This window comes from Rattus norvegicus, chromosome 17 (genome assembly GCF_036323735.1).
Source record: "Rattus norvegicus strain BN/NHsdMcwi chromosome 17, GRCr8, whole genome shotgun sequence".
Classification (NCBI taxonomy): Eukaryota; Metazoa; Chordata; class Mammalia; order Rodentia; family Muridae; genus Rattus; species Rattus norvegicus.
In genome coordinates this window covers 93,240,232-93,258,761 of record NC_086035.1, presented here as the reverse complement: position 1 = coordinate 93,258,761, position 18,530 = coordinate 93,240,232, and the positions used below count along the sequence as shown (strand labels likewise).

The 18,530-nt window shown below is 39.3% G+C and overlaps 1 protein-coding gene across 5 annotated transcripts in view; it reads right to left on the bottom strand.

Annotated features, from left to right (window-relative positions):
• Positions 1–18,530, bottom strand: part of Lyst (lysosomal trafficking regulator) — a 202,142-nt gene that overhangs the window by 168,889 nt on the left and 14,723 nt on the right. The window contains exon 2 of one of the 5 annotated variants that reach the window (XM_063276775.1): positions 8,262–8,313. The exons of the other annotated variants lie outside the window; for them this stretch is intronic. The gene's annotated coding sequence lies outside the window, so the exon portion shown is untranslated. The remainder of the gene's footprint in view (positions 1–8,261; positions 8,314–18,530) is intronic. 5 annotated transcript variants of the gene reach the window in all.

Here is an 18,530-nt window from a genome sequence, read left to right as displayed (position 1 = left end):
GCCTGAGACACCGCCAGACCCTGAAGGAAACAGACCGGATAAACAGTTCTCTGCACCCAAATCCCGTGGGAGGGAGAGCTAAACCTTCAGAGAGGCAGACAGGCCTGGGAAACCAGAAGAGACTGCTCCCTGCACACACATCTCGGACGCCAGAGGAAAAAGCCAAAGACCATCTGGAACCCTGGTGCACTGAAGCTCCCGGAAGGGGCGGCACAGGTCTTCCTGGTTGCTGCCACTGCAGAGAGCCCCTGGACAGCACCCCACGAGCAAACCTGAGCCTCGGGACCACAGGTAAGACCAAATTTTCTGCTGCAAGAAAGCTGCCTGGTGAACTCAAGACACAGGCCCACAGGAACAGCTGAAGACCTGTAGAGAGGAAAAACTACACGCCCGAAAGCAGAACACTCTGTCCCCATAACTGACTGAAAGAGAGGAAAACAGGTCTACAGCACTCCTGACACACAGGCTTATAGGACAGTCTAGCCACTGTCAGAAATAGCAGAACAAAGTAACACTAGAGATAATCTGATGGCGAGAGGCAAGCGCAGGAACCCAAGCAACAGAAACCAAGACTACATGCCATCATCGGAGCCCAATTCTCCCACCAAAACAAACATGGAATATCCAAACACACCAGAAAAGCAAGATCTAGTTTCAAAATCATATTTGATCATGATGCTGGAGGACTTCAGGAAAGACCTGAACACACTTAGGGAAGCACAGGAAAACATTAATAAACAAGTAAAAGCCTACAGAGAGGAATCGCAAAAATCCCTGAAAGAATTCCAGGAAAACACAATCAAACAGTTGAAGGAATTAAAAATGGAAATAGAAGCAATCAAGAAAGAACACATGGAAACAACCCTGGATATAGAAAACCAAAAGAAGAGACAAGGAGCTGTAGATACAAGCTTCACCAACAGAATACAAGAGATGGAAGAGAGAATCTCAGGAGCAGAAGATTCCATAGAAATCATTGACTCAACTGTCAAAGATAATGTAAAGCAGAAAAAGCTACTGGTCCAAAACATACAGGAAATCCAGGACTCAATGAGAAGATCAAACCTAAGGATAATAGGTATAGAAGAGAGTGAAGACTCCCAGCTCAAAGGACCAGTAAATATCTTCAACAAAATCATAGAAGAAAACTTCCCTAACCTAAAAAAAGAGATACCCATAGACATACAGGAAGCCTACAGAACTCCAAATAGATTGGACCAGAAAAGAAACACCTCCCGTCACATAATTGTCAAAACACCAAACGCACAAAATAAAGAAAGAATATTAAAAGCAGTAAGGGAAAAAGGTCAAGTAACATATAAAGGGAGACCTATCAGAATCACACCAGACTTCTCGCCAGAAACTATGAAGGCCAGAAGATCCTGGACTGATGTTATACAGACCCTAAGAGAACACAAATGCCAGCCCAGATTACTGTATCCAGCAAAACTCTCAATTAACATTGATGGAGAAACCAAGATATTCCATGACAAAACCAAATTTACACAATATCTTTCTACAAATCCAGCACTACAAAGGATAATAAATGGTAAAGCCCAACATAAGGAGGCAAGCTATACCCTAGAAGAAGCAAGAAACTAATCGTCTTGGCAACAAAACAAAGAGAATGAAAGCACACAAACATAACCTCACATCAAATATGAATATAACGGGAAGCAATAATCACTATTCCTTAATATCTCTCAATATCAATGGCCTCAACTCCCCAATAAAAAGACATAGATTAACAAACTGGATACGCAACGAGGACCCTGCATTCTGCTGCCTACAGGAAACACACCTCAGAGACAAAGACAGACACTACCTCAGAGTGAAAGGCTGGAAAACAACTTTCCAAGCAAATGGTCAGAAGAAGCAAGCTGGAGTAGCCATTCTAATATCAAATAAAATCAATTTCCAACTAAAAGTCATCAAAAAAGATAAGGAAGGACACTTCATATTCATCAAAGGAAAAATCAACCAAGATGAACTCTCAATCCTAAATATCTATGCCCCAAATACAAGGGCACCTACATATGTAAAAGAAACCTTACTAAAGCTCAAAACACACATTGCACCTCACACAATAATAGTGGGAGATTTCAACACCCCACTCTCATCAATGGACAGATCATGGAAACAGAAATTAAACAGTGATGTAGACAGACTAAGAGAAGTCATGAGCCAAATGGACTTAACGGATATTTATAGAACATTCTATCCTAAAGCAAAAGGATATACCTTCTTCTCAGCTCCTCATGGTACTTTCTCCAAAATTGACCATATAATTGGTCAAAAAACGGGCCTCAACAGGTACAGAAAGATAGAAATAATCCCATGCGTGCTATCGGACCACCACGGCCTAAAACTGGTCTTCAATAACAATAAGGGAAGAATGCCCACATATACGTGGAAATTGAACAATGCTCTACTCAATGATAACCTGGTCAAGGAAGAAATAAAGAAAGAAATTAAAAACTTTTTAGAATTTAATGAAAATGAAGATACAACATACTCAAACTTATGGGACACAATGAAAGCTGTGCTAAGAGGAAAACTCATAGCGCTGAGTGCCTGCAGAAAGAAACAGGAAAGAGCATATGTCAGCAGCTTGACAGCACACCTAAAAGCTCTAGAACAAAAAGAAGCAAATACACCCAGGAGGAGTAGAAGGCAGGAAATAATCAAACTCAGAGCTGAAATCAACCAAGTAGAAACAAAAAGGACCATAGAAAGAATCAAAAGAACCAAAAGTTGGTTCTTTGAGAAAATCAACAAGATAGATAAACCCTTAGCCAGACTAACGAGAGGACACAGAGAGTGTGTCCAAATTAACAAAATCAGAAATGAAAAGGGAGACATAACTACAGATTCGGAGGAAATTCAAAAAATCATCAGATCTTACTATAAAAACCTATATTCAACAAAATTTGAAAATCTTCAGGAAATGGACAATTTCCTAGACAGATACCAGGTATCGAAGTTAAATCAGGAACAGATAAACCAGTTAAACAACCCCATAACTCCTAAGGAAATAGAAGCAGTCATTAAAGGTCTCCCAACCAAAAAGAGCCCAGGTCCAGACGGGTTTAGTGCAGAATTCTATCAAACCTTCATAGAAGACCTCATACCAATATTATCCAAACTATTCCACAAAATTGAAACAGATGGAGCCCTACCGAATTCCTTCTATGAAGCCACAATTACTCTTATACCTAAACCACACAAAGACACAACAAAGAAAGAGAACTTCAGACCAATTTCCCTTATGAATATCGACGCAAAAATACTCAATAAAATTCTGGCAAACCGAATTCAAGAGCACATCAAAACAATCATCCACCATGATCAAGTAGGCTTCATCCCAGGCATGCAGGGATGGTTTAATATACGGAAAACCATCAACGTGATCCATTATATAAACAAACTGAAAGAACAGAACCACATGATCATTTCATTAGATGCTGAGAAAGCATTTGACAAAATTCAACACCCCTTCATGATAAAAGTCCTGGAAAGAATAGGAATTCAAGGCCCATACCTAAACATAGTAAAAGCCATATACAGCAAACCAGTTGCTAACATTAAACTAAATGGAGAGAAACTTGAAGCAATCCCACTAAAATCAGGGACTAGACAAGGCTGCCCACTCTCTCCCTACTTATTCAATATAGTTCTTGAAGTTCTAGCCAGAGCAATCAGACAACAAAAGGAGATCAAAGGGATACAGATCGGAAAAGAAGAGGTCAAAATATCACTATTTGCAGATGACATGATAGTATATTTAAGTGATCCCAAAAGTTCCACCAGAGAACTACTAAAGCTGATAAACAACTTCAGCAAAGTGGCTGGGTATAAAATTAACTCAAATAAATCAGTTGCCTTCCTCTATACAAAAGAGAAACAAGCCGAGAAAGAAATTAGGGAAACGACACCCTTCATAATAGACCCAAATAATATAAAGTACCTCGGTGTGACTTTAACCAAGCAAGTAAAAGATCTGTACAATAAGAACTTCAAGACACTGAGGAAAGAAATTGAAGAAGACCTCAGAAGATGGAAAGATCTCCCATGCTCATGGATTGGCAGGATTAATATAGTAAAAATGGCCATTTTACCAAAAGCAATCTACAGATTCAATGCAATCCCCATCAAAATACCAATCCAATTCTTCAAAGAGTTAGACAGAACAATTTGCAAATTGATCTGGAATAACAAAAAACCCAGGATAGCTAAAGCTATCCTCAACAATAAAAGGACTTCAGGGGGAATCACTATCCCTGAACTCAAGCAGTATTACAGAGCAATAGTGATAAAAACTGCATGGTATTGGTACAGAGACAGACAGATAGACCAATGGAATAGAATTGAAGACCCAGAAATGAACCCACACACCTATGGTCACTTGATTTTTGACAAAGGAGCCAAAACCATCCAATGGAAAAAAGATAGCATTTTCAGCAAATGGTGCTGGTTCAACTGGAGGGCAACATGTAGAAGAATGCAGATCGATCCATCCTTATCACCCTGTACAAAGCTTAAGTCCAAGTGGATCAAGGACCTCCACATCAAACCAGACACACTCAAACTAATAGAAGAAAAACTAGGGAAGCATCTGGAACACACGGGCACTGGAAAAAATTTCCTGAACAAAACACCAATGGCTTATGCTCTAAGATCAAGAATCGACAAATGGGATCTCATAAAACTGCAAAGCTTCTGTAAGGCAAAGGACACTGTGGTTAGGAGAAAACGGCAACCAACAGATTGGGAAAAGATCTTTACCAATCCTACAACAGATAGAGGCCTTATTTCCAAAATATACAAAGAACTCAGGAAGTTAGACCGCAGGGAAACAAATAACCCTATTAAAAAATGGGGTTCAGAGCTAAACAAAGAATTCACAGCTGAGGAATGCCGAATGGCTGAGAAACACCTAAAGAAATGTTCAACATCTTTAGTCATAAGGGAAATGCAAATCAAAACAACCCTGAGATTTCACCTCACACCAGTGCGATTGGCTAAGATCAAAAACTCAGGTGACAGCAGATGCTGGCGAGGATGTGGAGAAAGAGGAACACTCCTCCATTGTTGGTGGGATTGCAGACTGGTAAAACCATTCTGGAAATCAGTCTGGAGGTTCCTCAGAAAATTGGACATTCAACTGCCTGAGGATCCAGCTATACCTCTCTTGGGCATATACCCAAAAGATGCCTCAACATATAAAAGAGACACGTGCTCCACTATGTTCATCGCAGCCTTATTTATAATAGCCAGAAAATGGAAAGAACCCAGATGCCCTTCAACAGAGGAATGGATACAGAAAATGTGGTACATCTACACAATGGAATATTACTCAGCTATCAAAAACAACGAGTTTATGAAATTCGTAGGCAAATGGTTGGAACTGGAAAATATCATCCTGAGTGAGCTAACCCAATCACAGAAAGACATACATGGTATGCACTCATTGATAAGTGGCTATTAGCCCAAATGCTTGAATTACCCTAGATCCCTAGAACAAACGAAACTCAAGACGGATGATCAAAATGTGAATGCTTCACTCCTTCTTTAAATGAGGAAAAAGAATACTCTTGGCAGGGAAGGGAGAGGCAAAAATTAAAACAGAGACTGAAGGAACACCCATTCAGAGCCTGCCCCACATGTGGCCCATACATATACAGCCACCCAATTAGACAAGATGGATGAAGCAAAGAAGTGCAGACCGACAGGAGCCGGATGTAGATCGCTCCTGAGAGACACAGCCAGAATACAGCAAGTATAGAGGCGAATGCCAGCAGCAAACCACTGAACTGAGAATAGGTCCCCTATTGAAGGAATCAGAGAAAGAACTGGAAGAGCTTGAAGGGGCTCGAGACCCCAAAAGTACAACAATGCCAAGCAACCAGAGCTTCCAGGGACTAAGCCACTACCTAAAGACTATACATGGACTGACCCTGGACTCTGACCCCATAGGTAGCAATGAATATCCTAGTAAGAGCACCAGTGGAAGGGGAAGCCCTGGGTCCTGCTAAGACTGAACCCACAGTGAACTAGTCTATGGGGGGAGGGCGGCAATGGGGGGAGGGTTGGGAGGGGAACACCCATAAGGAAGGGGAGGGGGGAGGGGGATGTTTGCCTGGAAACCGGGAAAGGGAATAACACTCGAAATGTATATAAGAAATACTCAAGTTAATAAAAAAAAAATAAAAAAAAATAAATAAATAAAAGTGATCTTCAACTGTTTTAAAATACTTAAAATCCAAAGACCTGCCTTGAGTATCTTGGGACACAGTCTTGACCACACATTATTATAAGCTCTGGAAAATAAAGCAGACAGGAAATGGAACAAGGAACATGCAAGAGTACACGAAGCTTTATGAGCATTGGAGAGGAGTACAGTCCACACCACTAGTTAAGAGTGCAGCAACAGCTCAGATAATCCCACAGACTCTAGATACATTACAGCTGCAACTATACCTGCATTCAAAGGGAACAGGGGAGCTACAATATCTGGAATAACTTCTTAGAGAACTGATGTAAATTACTGCTCATCTTTCTTGTATGTAAATATCTATAAATATTTTAAGATCATCTCTAGAATTTTGAGGGAGTGATGTCAAGTTCACTAAAATCTATGGAATCTGCATTCTCTTAAATTTTGGAACACCGCACTTGTACAGCTTCTTACAAGTTTTCATGTCTATTACAAATTCCTCAAAGATTACCAGTTTAGCAAAAACATTAACAAATCTGTGTGGAATATGACCCTGAGGTGTGAATTCATCTACACTAGCCTGAGGTCTTAGATCTCCTCCCTCTCCTTGGGCTTCAATTTTCTCTTCTATTTCTCACTCTCATCTTCAATAGTCTGCCTATGCATTCTCTCCTAGTTAGAGAAAACCAAGAACAGAAGCTGAGAACTTTTGCTTATTCTTTGAATCCAATTTATAGGGTCAGTTTGTTAACAATTTATTTGTGGAATGTGTTTTTCTTCTGTGTCTTGTGTATGTATATTATTTGGTTTCATCTCCTTCTTTCCTCATTCTGCATCTGCTATTTTAAAGTCAGTCCATTTGCCTAATTTATTTTCCTATCTCTTTTTCCTTCATATATTTCCAGTTGTTCCATAAAAAACACTACGACTGCTATATGACCACATTTGTTTCCAGAGTCTATATCCATGGCATCTTATTTACATTTTCTTTAAACCTTACAAACTTATTTTATTTTAATTTTCTTATTATTGTATGTGAGCATATGCCCTTGTTGTTTTTCTATTGCTGTTAAGTAACCAAGGCAACTTACAGAAGAGTTTCTTGGGGCTTACAGTTTCAAAGGGTGAGCCCATAGCCATCATGACTAGGAGTATGTCAGTAGGCAGGCAGGCATGGCCCTGGAACAGAATATAATAGCTTACATCTGATCCACAGGCAGGAGGCAGAAAGAGTGTTAACTAGGAATAGTATAGTCTTCTCTAACTTCAAAGCTCACCTCCCTACTCCCACTCCCTGTGACATATTTCCTTTCTCAAGGCCATACTTCTTAATTCTTTCCAAACAGTTTCATCAATCAAGAACCAAATATTCAAATATGAGCTTATGGTGACCATTCTCATTCAAATCATGTGTAAGACATGTCATGGAATACATGTAGAAGTTAGAGGACAATTTTGTAGAGTCAGTTCTCTTTCTACCTTTACAAGCATTCTGAAGATGGAATTTAGGTCACCAGGCTCATGTGGCAAGTGCCTCTACCTGCTGAGTCATTTCTCAAGTGCCTGAACCCCATGCCTTAATTTGCTGTATCCCAGCTGTGGTGGTTAATCTTGTCAATTTTATTGAACTGTGAGAACAGTACCTCTGAGTATATCTGAGGATTTTTCTGGAGAGAATTGGGTCTGGAAGGTTCTGACCCAATCACTGGTTTGATGCACTGATAGAGTCAAGATTCAATGACAATCAGGAGGTAAAAGAAATGCAGAAGGCAGAGAGGCTGGAGGAAGTGGGTTGCTGGAGATATACCCCTGAAGGCTATCTTGGCACTGACCCCTTCCTCTTACCTCTGTTCCTAGTTACCACAAAGTAAGTAGTCCTTCTCTACTATGATCTTACTGCCACGATTTTCTGCCTTACCTCAGGAACAAAGCAATGAAACCAGATAACCATCAAGTTTGACCTAAGACACCACAAACACAAATAAATCTTTTCCCTTTAAATTATTTCTCTCATTTGTCAGTGACAAGAACTAATTTAACATACCAGTCTGGTTCCATGTTCTTCCTGTTTATAATTACAGACGATCTAGTTGGTACTGGATGAAGAATACAAAACACTGAGTTAGCAAAATGGCTCAGTAGGTAAAAGTGCTTGCCACCAAGCCTGATGACCTAAGTTTGATTTCAGGAACTCACAAGGTGGGAGGAACTGACTCCAGAAAGTTGTCCTCTGACTTGTATGCATATGTCATAGAATTCACATCACCATCATATACAAATAAATAAACATAGTTTTTTAAAAACATGTAAAAGGAATACAAAACACACATGCACAAAAATCTGTCTCTACCACAAAAAGCTCAAGATAGTGACAAAGGAAAGTCAGGATTGAGGATCCTACAAACTGCTAAGGGCACCTAAACCAAATTCAAGTCCAGGAAGCTTCCTGAAAGAGGTAATCTTTAAGTTAAAGGATCTTTAAGTAGAAGATGGACAAATGATGGGAAAAAGTGAGGAAAAAAGTATTACAGACAGAAACCAGTTCCAGTTAAGTCACTAACGACATTATACTAAGTTTGATATTATAATTATAGTAGAAGATTCACTTTCCAATGTTTCACCTTCAAAGACTCAAAAACCCCTAAGCTGAAGATGGCCCAACAGCAACACATTTAACAAGCTTCCTAAGAGATTCTGGTAAACAAGCCCAAGAGAAAGCCCAGGACTAACTTTAAATATGAGAGTAACACAGTTAATGTTGAGCAGATAAATCACTCTTGTATCAAAGTGGACTCAAGAGTTCAGGAAAAAAACTAGGATCATGTAAACCAATTTGAAGACTGTTATAATATTTCAAGTAAAAGTTGAGACCTTATTTCCTAAGCAATAGTAGAAGAGTATAATTTTAATAAATGTCTATTTAGGAGCATAATTTGATGATAGGTTAGATTGGGAAGAGAGAAAGAGAGTCAGAACAACTCTCTCAATGGCTGACTGAGCTGCTAGTGTTGCCATCTGGGTATCAAATAGCAGAAGAACTAAAGTATATAAATAGTATATAAATAGCAGAATGGCTGCCATGGCAAAAACATACTGGTAAGTGAGCTGTGACTCTGTCCATTAGTAAATGATGAACTTCTTTGCAGTAACTACTAAGACAGAATTCATTATGCCAAAACTTAAAATGGCCTTGTCAATTCTATCCAGTTTCCAACACAGGGTAGAGTAAGGAAATAGTATAAATACAGATCACTTTTTTGAGAAAACAAGAATAGGAAAGAAGAAAATATAGGGAAATGCTACAAAGAAAGATCAAGAAATGTTTTTGCTATATTTAAAAATAATGGTTCTCATTTTTTTTAAAAAACTTTTGGGAACTGAGTCATGTTTTTAGGTTCTAAGGAAGTAATAGCCTGGTGGTACAGCTAGATATCTCTAACTGGCTCTGACAGGCTCTTCTCCCAGGCAATTCAGTCATAGTAAGAGTATTTACACAATGAAAAAAAAAAACAAAATGTTATACATCATCTAAATTGTTTAATTAATGTATATGTGAATATATAATAGAAAGTGGAGACATGTGGATTCAGAGGACAACTTTCTGAAGCTGGTTCTCTCCTTCCACCTTTACATGGGTTCTGGAGATTGAACTCTAAGCCACCAGAATTTCCTGCTAGGGCATTTTCCACTAAAACATAGCATAGGCTTATATCAGGGTGTGGCCTATTTGTTTTCTTTTCCCTCCAAAGAGCCCGTTTATTGGCATACCAATGTACCCACAAGGGGAAAACCATCAAAGATAAGGGCAAGAGAAGGAATGAATAAAGACAAAGGTCAGAGAAAATAAGTGATAATTGGGTTAAGAGTACAGGTTTAAAAAAAGGCCAGGCTAGGGGCAGAGGGCAAGAAGCATTACACCATTGTCTGATGCCACAGGAAAAATGGATAGAAGGTGCAGATATGGCAAACTTAACAGATAATAGCCAAGAATCAAGGCAGTTCAAGAATGATAGCCTCACTGTTTCATTCAAGTCACAGACAGGACTCCCTGGAGAACAACATTTATTATTTGTGTGAAATACACACACACACACACACACACACACACATACAATCTTCATGCTTGTAGAAGTCAGAGGTCAATATCTTACTCTCTGCCTTATTGTTTAAGACAGGGTCCTCCCCACTTCCCCCCTCCTCTCCCTCCCTTACCTATTTCCCCCATTTCCTGCTTGCTTTTCCTCCTCTCCTTTTCCTCTCTTCTTCCCTCATGCCTCTCTCTGAGCCTAAAGCTCACCAACAGGCCAGACTCCTATCTCAAACCCCTCACTCCAGTGCTGGATTAAAGACTGCATTGATATGATTGGTGTTTGTTTGTTTGTTTGTTTGTTTGTTTGTTTAATGTAGGGACCAGAAATCTAAACACAGGTACTCAAGTTTGTAGATCAAAAATGTTACACACTAAGCCATCTCCCCAGCCCAAACTTCTCTTTAAAAATAATTCAAGTTAAAGCATATCAATTAAACTAAATCATACAAGCAAAAGAGCATCTGTTGATATATGTGCTGCATTCTTACTTTCTGGTCAGTGCTTGACGTGCTCACAGCCATCAGATGTCCAACCAAAGACTTTGAGACAGAAAGCACACTACAAACATTTACATACTTTTAATAATGTAGACAGCCTTCTAAATTTTATTCATAACGATAATCAATTTATTTCTTTGTCTCTATCTCCTTTGTCACATACTGCCACTGTTAAGATCTTCTCCTCAAGCACATGGAACCTTGCAACCATAGAGGGAACATTATAATCTGTAAGCCAAAACCTTTCCCCCTTTACATTTTTCTCTTGAGTATTTTGGTCACAGCTCTACAAAACTAACACAGAAAACTGATACCAGTGAAGTGGAGTTTGTATTGTGTCTAAGCCCAAACATGTGGTTCCTAAGCTTTTGGGAATGATTTATGAGACTGGAAATTTGGGAGCTGTAGGTTAGAAACTATCTAGAATGGTAGAAGCAGAGCTCATGAGTTGTTCTGGTGGGAAGCACAGACTAACAACAAGGATAGGAGAGTGAAGGCCAAGCTCATGACGTTCCAAGTAAGAATGTGAACTCTAAGAGAATTAGACTAGAGGCAATGCATGTTACATTCTGGCAAAAACTTGTCTACAGTTTGCCTGTGTATCTAAGACTAAGGTTGAGTTTAAAAGCTGGGTCTGCAGATTTTTATCTCATGTTTATCCTGATATTGCATGAATTTCAGGGAGACTTCTTATAGCCAAGATGTGTCTTTCAGAAGGGTACCTATCAAGCAATTCCGTGACCAGGTCTAGACTTACACATAGCTAGGCTGTTTCAGCCCTAAGCATCACAAGTTTCCCACTGCCCTAACTTTCAATTTCTTTATATATTCTCACTCGCACTCTCCCTCCTCTCTTACAGAAAAATGTGTTAACTTGGTATTACTCCTCTTATGTTCTCTTGTTTTTCTTTTATACAAACAAGTAAGTGACCTGAGAGGATGCTGCTCCTCATAGAAAGACTTTACATCTTAAGAGGTGTCACTAGAATTTCAGCATCACAGGGCTTTATAAAAGTTTGCTGTGGCCTAGATATTCAACATTACAAATGTGGAGCTATGCTAATCCTCAAGAAGTGAAAAGAGAAAGAAATGGTGGTGTTGCTCCCACATTTATTCTGTATTGTGCATTTAGATTAAGTTAAAATAGAAAACATGTTTGATGGAATATTTTTTAAGTTATGTGGAACAATGTGTGCTGTTCGAATAAAGAATACTTAGCTAAATATATTTAGAATAATTTTGTGTAGAAGGCAGAAATCTAAGAAAGCAATAGTCCCTAAATTTTCTTCCTTTTATATTTCAGGGAGTCAATAGCAATAATTTGGGGTGAGCTCGTTTTTCTTCCCAAAGAGATCCCTTGTTTCTTATGTAGATAGGCTTTTAGGAAGAGTTATTTGTGAGGCAGGGATATTAAAATTAAATGAGACAATCCATTCAGAACACAAATACCTGGCAGATTGGAGTAACTTATTAGCTATTTTCATCACCACTGAATCTGGCCCCCCTCTAGCTTTATTTCTAAGCACTACTAGGCCCTCATTTCCTGCCTGTGGTCTGTTTTCTAAATCTTAGAACTACTTTAAAAACATGTCATTCAGATTCCTTGAAATTACAAACAACATTCTAATTCATGGGAAATGAGATCCTCATACCTTTCTTAGAGTATGCAATATCCTCTACCATTTCATCATTCTGATCTCTCTATACAACTAACACACAGAACCACTTCCTCTACAGTTCTTCCTCAAAGGTATACACTTCCTCCACACTACTTCACTGCTTTACCATGTTGCTCTTGCCATGGAAATTACTAATAATTTCTTTTCTAAATGCCTGTATATTATCATTCATCACACTGGTCATATACCTGTATTCTTTCCTTAAAAACTAAATTACACTTTCTTAAGAGACTCCAGGAGACCAGAGAGATGACACAGTGGTTAAGAGTACTGGTTGCTGCCTGGTCAGGTGGGCACTCCTGAGGCTGCAGAGCGGAAGAGACCACCAACACTGCCCACCCCTGCCCACATCCCTGGCCCAAGGGGAAACTGTATAAGGCTTCTGGGTCCCCGTACAGGAGGGCCCAAGAGCACCAAGACCACTGCGTCTGAGACACCTCCAGAACCTGAAGGGATCTACCGGATGCACAGTTCTCTGCACCCAAATCCTGTGGGAGGGAGAGCTAAACCTTCAGAGAGGCAGACACGACTGGGAAACCAGAAGAGACTGCACTCTACACACATCTCTGAGGCCAGAGGAAAACACCAAACTCCATCTGGAACCCTGGTGCACGGAAGCTCCCGGAAAGGGCGGCGCAGATCTTCCTGGTTGCTGCCGCCACGGAGAGCTCGTAAGCAACACCCCACGAGCAAACTTGAGCCTCGGGACCACAGGTAAGACCAACTTTTCTGCTGCAAGTGACCTGCCTGGTGAACTCCAGACACAGGCCCACAGAAACAGCTGAAGACCTGTAGAGAGGAAAAACTACATGCCCGAAAGCAGAACACTCTGCCCCCATAACTGGCTGAAAGAAAACAGGAAAACAGGTCTACAACACTCCTGACACACAGGCTTATAGGACAGTCTAGCCACTGTCAGAAATAGCAGAAGAAAGTAACACTAGAGATAATCTGATGGCGAGAGGCAAGCGCAGGAACCCAAGCAACAGAAACCAAGACTACATGGCATCATCGGAGCCCAATTCTCCCACCAAACCAAACACTGAATATCCAAACACAACAGAAAAGCAAGACCTAGATTTAAAATCATATTTGATCATGATGCTGGAGGACTTCAAGAAAGACGTGAAGAACTCCCTTAGAGAAACACAGGAAAACATTAATAAACAAGTAGAAGCCTACAGAGAGGAATCGCAAAAATCCCTGAAAGAATTCCAGGAAAACACAATCAAACAGTTGAAGAAATTAAAAATGGAAATAGAAGCAATCAAGAAAGAACACATGGAAACAACCCTGGATATAGAAAACCAAAAGAAGAGACAAGGAGCTGTAGATACGAACTTCAAAAACAGAATACAAGAGATGGAAGAGAGAATCTCAGGAGCAGAAGATTCCATAGAAATCATTGACTCAACTGTCAAAGATAATGTAAAGTGGAAAAAGCTACTGGTCCAAAACATACAGGAAATCCAGGACTCAGTGAGAAGATCAAACCTAAGGATAATAGGTATAGAAGAGAGTGACGACTCCCAGTTCAAAGGACCAGTAAATATCTTCAACAAAATCATAGAAGAAAACTTCCCTAACCTAAAAAAAGAGATACCCATAGGCATACAAGAAGCCTATAGAACTCCAAATAGATTGGACCAGAAAAGAAACACCTCCCGTCACATAATAGTCAAAACACCAAACGCACAATATAAAGAAAGAATATTAAAAGCGGTAAGGGAAAAAGGTCAAGTAACATATAAAGGCAGACCTATCAGAATCACACCAGAAACTATGAAAGCCAGAAGATCCTGGACAGATGTCATACAGACCCTAAGAGAATACAAATGCCAGCCCAGGTTACTATATCCTGCAAAACTCTCAATTAACATAGATGGAGAAACCAAGATATTCCATGACAAAACCAAATTTACACAATATCTTTCTACAAATCCAGCACAACAAAGAATAATAAATGGTAAAGCCCAACATAAGGAGGCAAGCTATACCCTAGAAGAAACAAGAAACTAATCGTCTTGGCAACAAAACAAAGAGAGTGAAAGCACACAAACATAACCTCACATCCAAATATAAATATAACAGGAAGCAATAATCACTATTCCTTAATATCTCTCAACATCAATGGCCTCAACTCCCCAATAAAAAGACATAGATTAACAAACTGGATACGCAACGAGGACCCTGCATTCTGCTGCCTACAGAAAACACACCTCAGAGACAAAGACAGACACTACCTCAGAGTGAAAGGCTGGAAAACAACTTTCCAAGCAAATGGTCAGAAGAAGCAAGCTGGAGTAGACATTCTAATATCAAATAAAATCAATTTTCAACTAAAAGTCATCAAAAAAGATAAGGAAGGACACTTCATATTCATCAAAGGAAAAATCCACCAAGATGAACTCTCAATCCTAAATATCTATGTCCCAAATACAAGGGCACCTACATACGTAAAAGAAACCTTACTAAAGCTCAAAACACACATTGCACCTCACACAATAATAGTAGGAGATTTCAACACCCTACTCTCATCAATGGACAGATCATGGAAACAGAAATTAAACAGAGATGTAGACAGACTAAGAGAAGTCATGAGCCAAATGGACTTAATGGATATTTATAGAACATTCTATCCTAAAACAAAAGGATATAACTTCTTCTCAGCTCCTCATGGTACTTTCTCCAAAATTGACCATATAATTGGTCAAAAAACGGTCTCAGCAGGTACAGAAAGATAGAAATAATCCCATGCATGCTATCGGACCACCACGGCCTAAAACTGGTCTTCAATAACAATAAGGGAAGAATGCCCACATATACGTGGAAATTGAACAATGCTCTACTCAATGATAATCTGGTCAAGGAAGAAATAAAGAAAGAAATTAAAGACTTTTTAGAATTTAATGAAAATGAAGGTACAACATACCCAAACTTATGGGACACAACGAAAGCTGTGCTAAGAGGAAAACTCATAGCGCTGAGTGCCTGCAGAAAGAAACAGGAAAGAGCATATGTCAGCAGCTTGACAGCACACCTAAAAGCTCTAGAACAAAAAGAAGCAAATACACCCAGGAGGAGTAGAAGGCAGGAAATAATCAAACTCAGAGCTGAAATCAACCAAGTAGAAACAAAAAGGACCATAGAAAGAATCAAAAGAACCAAAAGTTGGTTCTTTGAGAAAATCAACAAGATAGATAAACCCTTAGCCAGATTAATGAGAGGACACAGAGAGTGTGTCGAAATTAACAAAATCAGAAATGAAAAGGGAGACATAACTACAGATTCAGAGGAAATTCAAAAAATCATCAGATCTTACTATAAGAGCCTATATTCAACAAAACTTGAAAATCTGCAGGAAATGGACAATTTCCTAGACAGATACCAGGTACCGAAGTTAAATCAGGAACAGATAAACCAGTTAAACAACCCCATAACTCCTAAGGAAAGAGAAGCAGTCATTAAAGGTCTCCCAACCAAAAAGAGCCCAGGTACAGACGAGTTTAGTGCAGAATTCTATCAGACTTTCATAGAAGACCTCATACCAATATTATCCAAACTATTCCACAAAATTGAAACAGATGGATCACTACCGAATACCTTCTACGAAGCCACAATTACTCTTATACCTAAACCACACAAAGACCCAACAAAGAAAGAGAACTTCAGACCAATTTCCCTTATGAATATCGACACAAAAATACTCAATAAAATTCTGGCAAACCGAATCCAAGAGCACATCAAAACAATCATCCACCATGACCAAGTAGGCTTCATCCCAGAGATGCAGGGATGGTTTAATATACGGAAAACCATCAACGTGATCCATTATATAAACAAACTGAAAGAACAAAACCACATGATCATTTCATTAGATGCTGAGAAAGCATTTGACAAAATTCAACACCCCTTCATGATAAAAGTCCTGGAAAGAATAGGAATTCAAGGCCCATACCTAAACATAGTAAAAGCCATATACAGCCAACCAGTTGCTAACATTAAACTAAATGGAGAGAAACTTGAAGCAATCCCACTAAAATCAGGGACTAGACAAGGCTGCCCACTCTATCCCTACTTATTCAATATAGTTCTTGAAGTTCTAGCCAGAGCAATCAGACAACAAAAGGAGGTCAAGGGGATACAGATCGGAAAAGAAGAAGTCAAAATATCACTATTTGCAGACGATATGATAGTATATTTAAGTGATCCCAAAAGTTCCACCAGAGAACTACTAAAGCTGATAAACAACTTCAGCAAAGTGGCTGGGTATAAAATTAACTCAAATAAATCAGTAGCCTTCCTCTACACAAAAGAGAAACAAGCCGAGAAAGAAATTAGGGAAATGACACCCTTCATAATAGACCCAAATAATATAAAGGACCTCAGTGTGACTTTAACCAAGCAAGTAAAAGATTTGTAGAATAAGAACTTCAAGACTCTGAAGAAAGAAATTGAAGAAGACCTCAGAAGATGGAAAGATCTCCCATGCTCATGGATTGGCATCATTAATATAGTAAAAATGGCCATTTTACCAAAAGCGATCTACAGATTCAATGCAATCCCCATCAAAATACCAATCCAATTCTTCAAAGAGTTAGACAGAACAATTTGCAAATTCATCTGGAATAACAAAAAACCCAGGATAGCTAAAGCTATCCTCAACAATAAAAGGACTTCAGGGGCAATCACTATCCCTGAACTCAAGCAGTATTACAGAGCAATAGTGATAAAAACTGCATGGTATTGGTACAGAGACAGACAGATAGACCAGTGGAACAGAATTGAAGACCCAGAAATGAACCCACACACCTATGGGCACTTGATTTTTGACAAAGGAGCCAAAACCATCAAATGGAAAAAAGATAGCATTTTCAGCAAATGGTGCTGGTTCAACTGGAGGTCAACATGTAGAAGAATGCAGATCGATCCATGCTTATCACCCTGTACAAAGCTTAAGTCCAAGTGGATCAAGGACCTCCACATCAAACCAGATACACTCAAACTAATAGAAGAAAAACTGGGGAAGCATCTCGAACACATGGGCACTGGAAAAAATTTCCTGAACAAAACACCAATGGCTTATGCTCTAAGATCAAGAATCGACAAATGGGATCTCATAAAACTGCAAAGCTTCTGTAAGGCAAAGGACACTGTGGTTAGGAGAAAACGGCAACCAACAGATTGGGAAAAGATCTTTACCAATCCTACAACAGATAGAGGCCTTATTTCCAAAATATACAAAGAACTCAAGAAGTTAGACTGCAAGGAGACAAATAACCCTATTAAAAAATGGGGTTCAGAGCTAAACAAAGAATTCACAGCTGAGGAATGCCGAATGGCTGAGAAACACCTAAAGAAATGTTCAACATCTTTAGTCATAAGGGAAATGCAAATCAAAACAACCCTGAGATTTCACCTCACACCAGTGAGAATGGCTAAGATCAAAAACTCAGGTGACAGCAGATGCTGGCGAGGATGCGGAGAAAGAGGAACACTCCTCCATTGTTGGTGGGATTGCAGACTGGTACATCCATTCTGGAAATCAGTCTGGAGGTTCCTCAGAAAATTGGACATTGAACTGCCTGAGGATCCAGCTATACCTCTCTTGGGTATATACCCAAAAGATGCCCCAACATATAAAAAAGACACGTGCTCCACTATGTTCATCGCAGCCTTATTTATAATAGCCAGAAGCTGAAAAGAACCCAGATGCCCTTCAACAGAGGAATGGATACAGAAAATGTGGTACATCTACACAATGGAATATTACTCAGCTATCAAAAACAATGACTTTATGAAATTCGTAGGCAAATGGTTGGAACTGGAAAATATCATCCTGAGTGAGGTAACCCAATCACAGAAAAACACACATGGTATGCATTCATTGATAACTGGCTATTAGCCCAAATGCTTGAATTACCCTAGATGCCTAGAACAAATGAAACTCAAGATGGATGATCAAAATGTGAATGCTTCACTCCTTCTTTAAAAGGTGAACAAGAATACCCTTGGCAGGGAATAGAGAGGCAAAGATTAAAACAGAG